This window comes from Panulirus ornatus, chromosome 10 (genome assembly GCF_036320965.1).
Source record: "Panulirus ornatus isolate Po-2019 chromosome 10, ASM3632096v1, whole genome shotgun sequence".
In the NCBI taxonomy this organism is placed as follows: Eukaryota; Metazoa; Arthropoda; class Malacostraca; order Decapoda; family Palinuridae; genus Panulirus; species Panulirus ornatus.
In genome coordinates, this window is record NC_092233.1 from 21,831,597 (window position 1) to 21,845,241 (window position 13,645).

The window sequence follows — 13,645 nt, forward strand, 5'->3', positions numbered from 1 at the left end:
TGTACCTTTCTCTATACCACCTGCCGTTTTCTCATATACATTCCCCAATCATTGGCACTCCTTCCCTGTTAGTACCGCCCAAACGCCTCTCTTTTCTCTTTCTCTAGCAACAGATCAAAGTGGTGCGCGTGATCTAGTATTTGCTGATAACCACGAGGAAAATGGAACACGATGAGTTCCCATGTGCACTTTCGTGTAATGATCACATTGTTAGGGAACATACAAGAATGAGTTAGAAGATTTAAAACAGTCAGTTGATATACAAGGAAGAGACGAAACTAGTACGTCATTGGTCAACAAGTGTTCCGGGAACACTTGTTGACCAATGGCCAGGCCCATAGCCTAGCGGTAGCATTCCCGCCTGTTACGCAGGGGTTCCGGGTTCGATCCTGGCTGTTGGAGGTTTGTATGTTCTATGAAGGTGCATGTTCATAGGCAGTTTATTCGTGTATGTATATATATATATATATATATTCTTTTTTTGCTTTGTCGCTGTCTCCCGCGTTTGCGAGGTAGCGCAAGGAAACAGACGAAAGAAATGGCCCAACCCACCCCCATACACATGTATATAAATACGTCCACACACTCAAATATACATACCTACACAGCTTTCCATGGTTTACCCCAGACGCTTCACATGCCCTGATTCAACCCACTGACAGCACGTGAACCCCGGTATACCACATCGATCCAATTCACTCTATAGGAATATATATATATATATATATATATATATATATATATATATATATATATATATATATATATATATATATACACACACACACTGACATCAGACAAATAAACTGGGGGTATGGCCAACGATTCCCCCCTCCACCTCCATCTCCGACACCCACCTAACATACTGTGGTATAAATTGATCACGTTCTAAAGTCTGAGACCTTACCTAGAAAGGATTGCAATGGAAGTAAAAAGTGAGAGAACATCATTGTATGACCAGTCACGGAACGGGAGGCTATGAACAAGGACGAACATCCTCCGAATGATAATGTTGTTGTTCTGTTAACAGAGGACAAGCGGACGCTCACGGTCACATATAAGTTGCCTGGGCTGGGCTCAAGTCTTCCTCAATCTTCGACCTCCCCATCTCCCATTCTCTTTCATGGAGGGGAAACGGGATATCTCATGTCTGATACAGTTCGTGAGCGGGTGTACCTGAAGCTGTTACTTATACCGTCACACAAAAGTGTGTCATGCAGTAGAGGCTGCACCAGGTGTTTGTGTTGCGGGTCATACTGGCTAGTACTGGGGGTCTGGTCTTCGTGCCAGGCAATTATAATGAGGTTGTACTGGGTGATGGGATACTATTTTGTAGAGGGGCACTGAGTGTTGTGAGGATGGTTTTCGGTACTAGATAGTGGGTCTTCTGTCGGCTACTGGGTGTTGGGTGTTGTACTGGGTGCTGTTCTGTTTTCAAGTCATACCAGGCTCTTGGTGCTACAGGTGGTGCTGGGTGTTATACTAGTTGCTAGGGACAGGATGCTAGGTACTGTAATGGGAGCTGGGTGTTTTACTGGGTGTCAGGTACTGCACAGGATGCTGGGAAATGTGCTAGGTAGTGTGCTAGGTGGTGGATGGTGAGCTGGGTGATGGGTGCTGTACTCGGGGCTGGTTTTTGTAACTTTTGTTGAGCGTTGTACCATGCGCTATGTGCTGTACCCACTACTAAGTGTTGTACTTCGTGCAAGAAGTTATACCATGTCTTAGGTGTTACTTCCTGTGGTAGGTGTTGTACCTGTCCTGGGTGTTGTAATAATTTTCTATATAGCTCTGTGACGTGTCCTAGGTGTTGTACCATGTCCTAGGTGTTGTACCTGTCCTAGGTGTTGTAATCTTTTTTATATAGCTTTGTGACGTGTCCTAGGTGTTGTACCATGTCCTAGGTGTTGTACCTGTCCTGGGTGTTGTAATCTTTTTTATATAGCTTTGTGACGTGTCCTAGGTGTTGTACCATGTCCTAGGTGTTGTAACCTGTCGTAAGTGTTGTGCCCTGCGCTACATCTTGTGTCCTGTGCTACGTGTTGTATCCTATGCTACATGTTGTACTATGTCCTAGGGGTTGTAACCTCAGCTACGTGTTGTACTCTGTAGTAAGTATTGTGGGGGGTTACTTGATAGTGTCCCACGTGATGGATACGGCACAGAAGGTGACTGTCCCAGGTGGGGGCACTACAACATCCACTGGCCATTGTAGTGGGTGCTCGAGGCTGCAGTGGTTACTTAATATTGTAGTGGGTCTGGGATACCGTAGTGGGCTCATGGATGTTGCGGTGGTTACGTGGTGGTGAGCATTGTACTGGAAGCGTGTGGTAACAGATACTGTGTCCTAACGGGTGTTGTAAGTCGTGCCGAGGGCCAAATGTTCTACTGAGCTTCGTACTTGAAGAGAAAATGTTCTTCAGCGTGTCGTACTTGGTGATAAAATGTTCTCTTGCGTGTCTTACTGTTGTAAAAAGTTCTTCTGCGTGTCGTACTTGGAGATAAAATGTTCTCCTGCGTGTCTTACTGTTATAAAATGTTCTTTTGCGTGTCGTACTTGGTGATAAAATGTTCTCCTGCGTGTCTTACTGTTATAAAATGTTCTTCTGCGTGTCTTACTGTTATAAAATGTTCTCCTGCGTGTCGTACTTGGAGATAAAATGTTCTCCTGCGTGTCTTACTGTTATAAAATGTTCTCCTGCGTGTCGTACTGTTATAAAATGTTCTCTTCCGTGTCTTACTGTTATAAAATGTTTTTCTGCGTGTCGTACTTGGAGATAAAATGTTCTCTTGCTTGTCTTACTGCTATAAAATGTTCTTCTACGTGTCGTACTTGGAGATAAAACGTTCTTATGCGTGTCTTACTGTTATAAAAACTTCTGCTGCGTGTCGTACTTGGAGATAAAATGTTCCCTTGCGTGTGTTACTGTTATAAAAAGTTCTTCTGCGTGTCGTACTTGGAGATAAAATGTTCTCTTGCGTGCGTGTCTTACTGTTATAAAATGTTCTTCTGCGTGTCGTACTTGGAGATAAAATGTTCCCTTGCGTGTGTTACTGTTATAAAGTGTTTTTCAGCGTGTCGTACTTGGTGACAAAATGTTCTCTTCCGTGTCTTAATGTTATAAAATGTTCTTCTGCGTGTCTTACTGTTATAAATTGTTGTTCTGCGTGTCGTACTTGGTGATAAAATGTTCTTCTGCGTGTCGTACTGTTATAAAATGTTCTTCTGCGTGTCGTACTTGATGAAGAGATGTTCTGCTCGGTGCTACAGTGTGCACTTGGTGCATCGTGGTGTTATGGGTGTTGGGTGCTAAATATAGCGCTATGTGATATGTGTTCTTTCCAGTGTTGCAATAAGCAGTGAATACTGTGCTATGTTGCTCTGAATGCTGGGTTGTATTGGGTGCTATGCTGCTCTGAATGTTATGTATTGTCCTGTGATGCTGTGTTGCTCTGAATGTTGAGTGTTGTACTGGGTGCTATGTTGCTCTGAATGTTGGGTGTTGTACTGGGTGCTATGTTGCTCTGAATGTTGAGTGTTGTGTTGGGTGCTGTGTTGCTCTGAAAGGTGGGTGTTGTACTGGGTGCTATGTTGCCCTGAATGTTGGGTGTTGTACTGGGTGCTATGTTGCTCTGAATGTTGAGTGTTGTGTTGGGTGCTGTGTTGCTCTGAAAGGTGGGTGTTGTACTGGGTGCTATGTTGCCCTGAATGTTGGGTGTTGTACTGGGTGCTATGTTGCTCTGAATGTTGGGTGTTGTACTGGGTGCTATGTTGCTCTGAATGTTGGGTGTTGTACTGGGTGCTATGTTGCCCTGAATGTTGGGTGTTGTACTGGGTGCTATGTTGCTCTGAATGTTGGGTATTGTCCTGTGTGCTATGTTGCTCTGAATGTTGGGTGTTGTACTATGTGCTATGTTGCTCTGAATGTTGGGTGTTGTACTATGTGCTGTGTTGCTCTGAATGTTGGGTGTTGTACTGGGTGCTATGTTGCTCTGAATGTTGGGTGTTGTACTGGGTGCTGTTGTTTGCACTGGATGCTGGGTACTGTACTGGGTACTGGGTGTTCTACTGCGCGCCAAGCGTTCTAACATGAGTTACATAGGACACTAATGGTGTGTCGCTGGGTAGTGGGTGCTACTCTTGCTGTTGCTGGGTACGTACTGGGAGTTGTGTGATGTACTGGCAAACGTGTTGTGGCGATGGTTGGACAAGATTATGTACAGGGAGGTGAATGTTGCGCTTTGTGTAATATGTTGTACTGGAAGTTATGAGCCATACCCTGAGCAAGTTATGCTGTGCTGGGTTATGATTAGTGTACTGGGCGATGGGTGCTGTGCTGGGTGACGAGTTGTGCACTAGAAGTTGGGTGTTGTACTGGATGTTGAACTTTACACTATGTTTATGTCTGCTGCTGCTGGATGTTCCAATGCAAACTAAGCCATGCACTCTGAGATGGCTACTGAGGACTGTACCAGGTACAGAATGCTGTACTGGGAGCTGGATGCGGTGCTATAGGTAACATCCAGTACCTGGTGCTGGTTATTACAACAGATACTGTGTACTGCACAGTGCCCATGTGTTGCAATGGACGTTTGATACTGTAGTGGGAGATGTATTAAATGTATTAAATATTGTATTGGGTATTCAGTGCAGTATTAGAACTGTATCACATACTGTATGCTGTACCCGGTGTTCAGTGTTTTAATTCTTTTCTTAGAAGAGGCAAAGATGATTCAGTGTACTGTGTGTTTTGCGTTGTATTGGTTGTCCTAAGTCTTATTAGATACTCTGTGATGTACTCGATGTACACTCGTGTTCTCGTTGCTATGTGTACTGTAAAGAGTACTCCATGATACATCTTGCACCGGCTGCCGGGACAATGTGATACATATTGTTCTGCGTAATGAATGGTGTACTGGGTGACGTACTGAGCACTGGGTTGCACTGGGGAATCTGTGCACTGGGTCTCTCATCAGAAGCTGGGTGTTGTTATCAACTTCGTGAGGTGCGAGGAGAGACTTTTTAAACTCGTGGGGCCCCCATCTCTTGAGCAGTACTGAACACTGCATGTTACACGACGAGCGTAAAAATAAGTGCTCAGGCGATGCACAGGGTACTGGTCACTATGCACTGGGTGCTGTATGGGTTACTGGGTGTTGTATCGGCGTCCATTTTTCGATTAGGCAGTAAATGTTGCAGTTGAGAGCACTGGGAACCATGTGCTGGTGTTCAGTGTTTACTATGTATTGCTCTACAGCACCGAGTATGGTACTAGTACTGTATTATAGTCACTAGACGTTGACCTGGATGTTGGACAATGTATTCACTAGAGCAGGGTGCTGCTCTGAATACTGAGGGTCATGCTGACTGCCCGATGTTTTGCTAAATACTGCTGCATGGTGGGAGCTGCCTTGCGTCATGCACTGGGAGCCAGCTCTTGTATCGGGTACCCGTCCTTGTACTGGGTGCTAAGTGTTGTATCAAGTTCTGGTTCTTGTACTGGCTGCTGGTAGTTGTATCAGGTAATGGTGGTCCTTGCACTGAGTGCTGACTGTTTTATCATGCACTGGTTCTCGAACTGGGTGCTAGCTGTTGTATTAGGTTGTATTTGGTGCTGGCTGTTACAACAGTCACTGGTGCCTTTGTTCTGTAACCTAGATGTTGTAACAAGTACAGGTGGTTCTTGTACTGGGTAATAGCGGCTGTATCACAGAAAGGTGTTTCTTGTACTGGGTGCTTTAAGTTGCCCCAGATGTTCAAACATGTACCGGTGTGCACCTGGGTTCCTGAGTGGCTATTGTGTGCTGGGTGATGCACCAAGTGGTAGTAGCTTACTGTACTCAATGTTTGTGCTATGTGCTGAGTACTGTTCTCTAATGCTGAGTACTGACTCAAATGCCACGTGATGTACTCGGTGCTAAATGTTGTACTGGGGGAGGGGGGGGGCGCGTCGAACAAAGTTCTAGGTGTTGTACTGGATGACATCTGTTGTTACAAGTGTTCCATCTGATGTTGGACTGGGAGCTCTGCAGGTTATCACACACGGGTAATGATAATGATGTACTGGGGTGGACTGGCCATCATTCCCAGTGGGTGCTGTACTGTGCTGGGGTGTGGCGTGGGAGTAGGTGTGCAGCATTGGGCGTGGTGGGTAACGGGCAGGCAGGCAGGCAGGCAGGCCGCCCTGGTGGTGTCATCGGACACTAAACATCAGAGTCAGCTCGCTACTCCGGCATGACCGTGCACTACCCGCCTCTATTGTCCACCGGCATGGCACAGCGGTGCGTGGGTGAGCAATTATGTTAACTCGTGTGTAAGTGTGTGTGTGTGTGTGTGTGTGTGTGTGTGTGTGTGTGTGTGTGTGTGTGTGTGTGTGTGTGTGCGTGTGTGTGTGTGTGTGTAAATGCAATTAAGTCCAAACACATACTAGTATTATACGATGTAATATGATTTCTACCACTTCCCTTACAAACCTTCCCCACTGTAAACACATATAATAATAATATAATGAAAGAAAAATGTACTTCATGGTAAACCCAAGTGAGCCAACAAGTACAGGAGGGGAGCGGCTGGTTCGAACCCATGCCCCGCACTGCGTGGCCTAGTAGGACCCGCTTCACCTTGTCCCTGCACACGGTGACCCCACCAGCATCTCGCGGGCTCCACCCTCCGCCACTACACCAAGGGCCCTTCCCGTCTGTAATTCTACCGAAAGCCTACCATCAATACCCCATCCCCTACCTCACTATCCTCTCCTGCCTATCCTCCGTGATACAAGTCAATTTTCCGGGTATAATTTCCCGTAATCATCTTGGTAAATCCCGTCAGCCATCATCGTACCTTACGTCCTCACGGCGTTGCCACCACGAGTTCGCTGCTTATTTGAAGACACCGCTCACGCCCAAATCTGACACGTGCGCTGTTTTAGGATGCACTGGATTTCCATATAAGACCCCAGCCTGGGTGTAATCTGATAATCTTATGAAACTTCTGGATAATTTCAAAGCATCGCAGGTAGAGGGAGAATACAATCTCTCCAAAGTTAAAGAAACCCAACGTCAGTTATCAAACCAAATCTACATTGTTTACATAGTTCAGCCGCCTCGCTGGCATGCCTTGCTCCCTCTAGGTGGACAAAATGAGGTGATCGTTGTGACTTACCTTCAGCGCAGGTATTCATGGCTCACGCTGGTCTCCGGGACATTACAGGTCACAAAAAAAAATGAATCACAACATAAACTTATGCGCACTGGCGACGGTCAGCTAATCCGGCAGGTCGTGTGATGGTGATGTGATGATGGTGTACGATGGTCTTCGGTATCCACTTTCTAAGGCCACTTTACTCCGAGTTCTCGAGGCGAAATGCTTCACCCCCAGTTGTGGAATTTCTACATAAGCAACTAGGTGTACACTTTCTATTCTTTTCTTTTTCTTTTTCTTTTCCAGAGTCACAGGGCTTATCAATTTCTAAGTTTTCTTTTCCATCCAGTGTCCCCTGCCAGCGCCTATCACTTTCAGGGCTATTGGCATTGTCTCGATTGTTTATCAAATATTTCACCCTTAGTCATAATACACTTATATTCTAGCATGTATCTACCGTATCATTATTACATAAACTTTATAGTGTAGTGTTCAATTTCTTATAATTTACCATTGCCAAACCCGGTAAGCCATAAATACGTTAATGGTAAAAAGTTCCTTAAAATTACAACCTTGATCCGTTATACAGAAAGCCTCTTGGCGGCTTCCAGATTTGAGCTCCCACGATAGGATTTGCCAATTGCCAACTTTATTTTAAAAAACTATCGAGTGATTCCTTGGTCACCGAATTATCCTCTTGTGTCGTCCAAATGGAAAGTCCCTTCTCTACAATAAAGTTTCAGTGAATGATTCTCATGTAGCCTCAAGTTTCGAAGCGACTGTGAATGTCAAAGTTTAAGTTCCAGGAACATGTAGCAACATTGGCCTGTGCAGCATCCGCGGTCTTTGTGGCCGATGCTGTTCCGTGTGGGGAAAATCTTGTCAGGAAGCCTTTGAGGAAATACCTTATGCCATATAATGGAAGAATGTCAGCACTGTGGATTAGGAAGTCGCTGAAGCTCTCTGGGGGAGGGTACTGGAATCTTGTCCCCCCGAGGATCAGACTTTTGGATCTTCTTGATGATAGCTTTGGTTTTATCAATCACCGTGGGTCCAGGATGTCACCGTGCCAGGTAGTGAGGGGAAGACTGTGAAATTTGATTTCGCAATTCCTGCTTAACTTCATTCCACCAATATATTGATTCCCTGAAGGTCCAAACACCGTCCAAGAGCGTATATGATTCAGAGTGTCTCCGTATCCATAAAGTCCCACAGGAATTGCTTTGAGCAAGTGTCGGATGTCAACAAATGTCTAACATGTGTTGAAAATAAACCAGGTGTTGTGGGGTGACCTTCAAACCTCGACAGGTGTTTCGCGGTCACCTGTGTTCAATCCTTCCTGAACATCCACCCTCCGGTGGCATCAGAACTGGTTCAGATACATTAATAGTGTTCTGTGTTCAAATAAATTGTCGTACCTAAGCTACGATGGCCACTGTCTAATGTTACAACGCTTCAGACGTCACTGGAAGAAAAACGTGGCAGTTGTGCTTCTTGTTGTTTATTTCTTTTTTGCGTAATCTAATATTAATAAAGGAAGACGTTTATGGTTTCAACATTGAGAGTGCATAATAGTGTTGTAGTCAATCAGTGCATGTTGTGCGAGCAGGTGTTATTAGGGCAATTAGTCACTCATCACATTCAGGTATCACAATCAATATGAGCCACGTGGTGCAGGGTAAGGTAGCCCCCGTGGCGTGGTGCTGTAGGGGCCAGAGTGGCGTGCTCGGCTCCTGCCGCGTGGGGGTGTGTGACTGCAGCTTTAAGGACCGCGTCTCCCGCCCGCCCCCTTACTTCACTATTGACGCCCCCACCAGGCTGAGGTGCACGCTGATGCTGCTGCTGCTGCTGCTGCGGCTGCGGCTGCGGCTGCGGTGGTGACTGCTGCTGTTAGTGGCAGTGATAGTGGTGGGGTGCGCTACTGGGGGAAGGAGGGGGGGGTCACTGTGCACGTGGTGGTGGTGGTAGTGATGATGATATAGGTGGTGGTTTGTGAGGTGCAAGAAGATTGCGGGTGCAAGGTGCAGGTGCCTGCTGAGCGTTACGGGCCAGCAGCAGGTGTCGTGGTGCAACACACACGGAAATGAAAAAAAACACAATAACTGAAATGTCAGAATGCGGTGCGTCCATAAAGCAGCAAGTAAACTGTCAGTGTTGGTGCTGTGTTGGCAACGTCGTGGGTGTGGTGCGTTAGAGTAGGTAGATCTGGCGGGGGCCAGGTGCAGTTTCCAACAAACCGTACAAAAGCCTGACAACAAACACAAACAACATAAAAGACTGTGCCCTGGGCGGAGCAGCGGCAGCGCGTGTTTGGCCGCCGCGGCGCTGGCAGGGTCTGGGCGGTGGCTGGGCGGTGTGGCGGCGGCGGCGGCGGTGCTGAGGGTCCGCCCAGGGGCGTGGGCCGTATTGATTGTGGGGCGTCCGGCCACCGCGCCACACCGGTGCACCGCCCTCCTGACTCGGCCGGGGCTCACCTCACTGTCCCCGCCCTCCCGCCTCACACCTCACAGTCCCCGCCCTCCCTCCCGCCTTACACCTCACTGTCCCCGCCTTTCCTCATACCTCACACTCCACGCCCTCCCTCACACCTCACAGTCTACACCCTCCCTCACACCTAACAGTCCCCGACCTTCACACCTCACAATCCCTGCCCTCCAGGACACCTCACAGTCCCCACCCTCTCTTACACCTCACGGTCCCCGCCCTCCCTCACACCTCACAGTCCCTGCCCTCCCTCACACTTCACAGTCCCTACCCTCCCTCACACTTTACAGTCCTCGACCTCCCTCACAGTCATCGACCTTCATCACTCCTCAATCTCTGCCATCCCTCACAGTCCAAGCCCTCTCTCATATCTCACAGTCCACTTCCTACCGCACACCTCAGTCCCCGCCCTCCCTTACACCTTAGTCCACACCCTACCTCCCGTCTTACGGTTCCCTAGCACCCTCACGCCTCACAATCCCCACCTGACATTCCCACCATCCTTCACACCTCATATTCCCCTCATCTTAGTACCCGCCCTTCCTTACCTCACTGACCCCGCCCTCCCTCATATCACTGCAGACCCCCCCCCCCCTCCCACTTCACACTCCACACCCTCCTGCCTCATAGTCCCCGTCCCGTCTTCCTCACATCTTACAGTCGCCGCCCCCACCCTTACCTCTTTAAACCTCACAGTCTCCACCCCTTCCCGCCTCATACCATAGACTTCGCATTTCCGTCCTTCTCACATATCGTTCCCGCCATCCCTCATACCTCAAGGCCCCACTCTCCCTCCTGCCTCACAGTCGCCACCATCCCTCCTGCCTCACAGTCCCCACCCTCCCTCCAGCCTCACACCTTGCAGTTCCTGCCCTTCCTCCCGTCTCAAACCTCAGTCCTCTCGTCCCCCCTCCGATCTCAAAGTCCCCAGCCTCCCTCAGTACCTCAAAATCATCGCCCTCCCTACCGCCTCATAATCCCCATTTTTTCTCCAAACTCACAATCTCTATCCTTCCTCCAAACTCAGGTTCCCTGCCTTCCCCCAGCCTCACAGTCCCCACCTCCGTCCAGCCTCACAGTCCCCATCTCCGACTAGCCTCACAGTACCCACCCTCCCTTCAGCCTCACAGTCCCCATCCTCCCTCCAGCCTCACCTCAACCCCTTTCCCCACCTCTCACCTCAGTCACCGCCCTCCCTCCCGTCTCACCCTTCACAGCCACCGCCCTCCCTCACAACTCAAACCATTCAGTTCCCCCTCCCTTCTCCCGCCTCATCTCCCGCCTTACACTCACAGTCCCCACCCTCTCCCCTGCCTCACACCTCACAGTCCCAACCCTCCCTCTTGCCTCACACCTCACAGTCCCCACCCTCCTCTGCTTCACACCTCACTGTCCCCGCTCACATACCTCACATCCCACCGTCCTTATCCTTCCTGCCTTATACTTCAGTTTCCGGCCCCTCTCACTGCCCACACCCTCTCCCTCGCTGTTTGTAAACCTTTCCCCCCCAACCCCCTTAAATCTCAGTGTTCCCGCCCCTGCCACGTCACACCTCAGCCACGCCTCACACCTCACTGTCCCCGCCCACACCTCGGTGACTCCGCCCTCCCGTCTAGATTCGGAGTGTTTCAGTCCGATCGCCTCACAGCTTACAAACCCTAACCTCTTCCCTCACACCTCATTGTCTCTGCCCTAACTCCTCACACCTTTCAATACCTAACTTTCCTGCCTCACATCTAACTGTCCCTGCCCTTCAGTCTCACAACCAAGCATCTTCAATGTCCACGCCCTTATGCCTCACAACTCACTGTCTTCGCCCTTCCATCACAACTCATTTTCCTCTCCCTCCGACTTCACAACTCCTTCCCCCCCACCCCCACCACACCGTCCCTCTTGCTTTGCCTCATATGTCACCGTTCCCGTCCCCTCCAGCCTCACATCTTACTCTCCGTGGCCCCCTCCGCCCAACACCTCATTGTTCTCCCTCCAGTATTCTATCTCACACCTCAATGTCTTCGCCCCTGCCGCTTCGCACGTGACTGTCCCCGTCCTCCGGCTATAGTCCCCTCAAGCCCATCCTCGCTATCCTCATGGATCCTCACTACCCCTTCCCACCCCACAGGTGCCCCTCCACTTCCTGAAACACACCCACCCTAGCCCTGTCCTTCTCTTGCCTCACGCACCGCACCCTCTCCGCCCCTCTCGCCTCACAGTCCTGGCGCCCCCTGCTGCACACCTCCGTGTCCTCACCGCCTCTCCTCCCGAAACAGGAAAACATCCACATCTGGGCCTCAGCTCCACACGTTAGTTCCACGTCAGTTATTCAGCTCTATCAATAGTTCACTTCAATCAACAGTCCGCAGTCAACATTTCAGCTCTACTAATAGTTCCCCTATCAACAACGCATCTCTGTCAAGAGTCCTGAATCAACAGTTCACCTCTACCAACAGTCCCAATCAACAGTTCGTCTCTAACCAAAGTCCCCCATCAACAGTTCATCTCTGTCAAAAGTACCTAATCAATAGGTCATCTCTATCAAGTCCCCAATCAACAGTTCACCTCGACCAATAATCCTTTATCAATAGTTCATCTCTATCAACACTCTCCTAACAACAGTTCATGTCTAACAACGGTCCCCAATCAACAGTTTATCTCTACCAATGGTCCACAATCAACAGTTCATCTCTACCAATGGTCCACAATCAACAGTTTATCTCTACCAAAGGTTCACAATCGACAGTTCATCTCTACCATATTCCAGCATTGTGATATACTCCCGCGACCGACTCTGAGAGGAAGAACCTACGTCCCATTCACACAGGTGTCACATGCAAGTCCCAGGCAAAAGAAGTCATCACCCTTCTCCTGCAGGGGACAGCCTCGACCTTCCCTCTTACGGAAGACATTGACGTCCCGTTGGCAGTAAACCAACATACCCTCTACCAACAGCAAATACACCTCTTGATCTCTTCCTCCCACAGGCACACGCCCACCTTCCACCATGAAAGAGCAAACATATACTAAAGCACCCTAGGAGATAAATTCCTAGGTGACCTCTAGAAAAACATGTACCTCCCAAGTCCTCTCCTACGAGAGCATAAAGCAGACATCCCCAGTACTATCCACTCCTACTGCTGTCCCTTCCCCCAGGAAAAACATATGTTCCACCCTCATCCCCCCCAATCCACACCCTTCCTTCCTACAGCAGCAAAGAGAAGCCTACGACATCTCCTATGGTAGGCACCTCACATGTTTCTTCCTGCCGTAGATGACCCTTCCGATGGTATACATATCACCCTAATCTCATTCTGTGATAGGTGATATAGCTTTGAGTCTTCTCCTGCAACGAGCACTCTTCCACGTTCCCTTTTGGGACGGAAACCATAATCACATACCTACAGCTCCATACCTCCCTTCCCGTAGCAAACGATACCCCACATACCTCCTCACAGAGAGCACGACCCAATATCCACTCCCGTAACGGACAGATGACCGACTCCTCACACCCCTTCCAGCAGCCGACACAACCTTATGTCTCTGTAGCACACCTTCAGTCGGTTGTTCTATATCAGACACACCTGAACTCCTCCTCCTCCTCCTCCTCCACCTGACACAGTCTTTTGTCCACTACTTCATCATATTCCGACTTCCTCTCCTGAAGAAGACACCTCTTTTGCCTTCCCCTATGTCAGACATACCCATACGACGCCTCTGCCTACAGATACACCTCCATGTTCCCTCCCTACAGCAAACATTTTTCCACATCCCCTTCTGTTACAGAGACACTTTGCCCCCCCCCCCGCCTTAGATACACCCCATCCCCTCCTGCAGTAAATACATTCCTATGTTCCCTACTTCCCCACCAGCATCAAATGCATCCCTATGTCTCCTTCTGCAGCAGAAACATCCACATGTACCCTCTTGCATCAAAGACATTTCCATGTCCCCTCTTGCAGCAGATTATGTCTCCAAGTCCTATCTAGCAACAGACACATCTCTACTTCCCCTCCTACAACTGAC

The 13,645-nt window shown here is 48.9% G+C and overlaps 1 long non-coding RNA gene across 1 annotated transcript in view; it reads right to left on the reverse strand.

Annotated features, from left to right (window-relative positions):
- The window catches only part of LOC139750662 (uncharacterized), a 430,271-nt gene extending 420,703 nt beyond the window's left edge, over window positions 1-9,568 (reverse strand). The window contains exon 1 of the long non-coding RNA XR_011713193.1: window positions 7,163-9,568. This is a non-coding gene — a long non-coding RNA (uncharacterized lncRNA). The remainder of the gene's footprint in view (window positions 1-7,162) is intronic.
- Window positions 9,569-13,645: the final 4,077 nt, after the last annotated feature.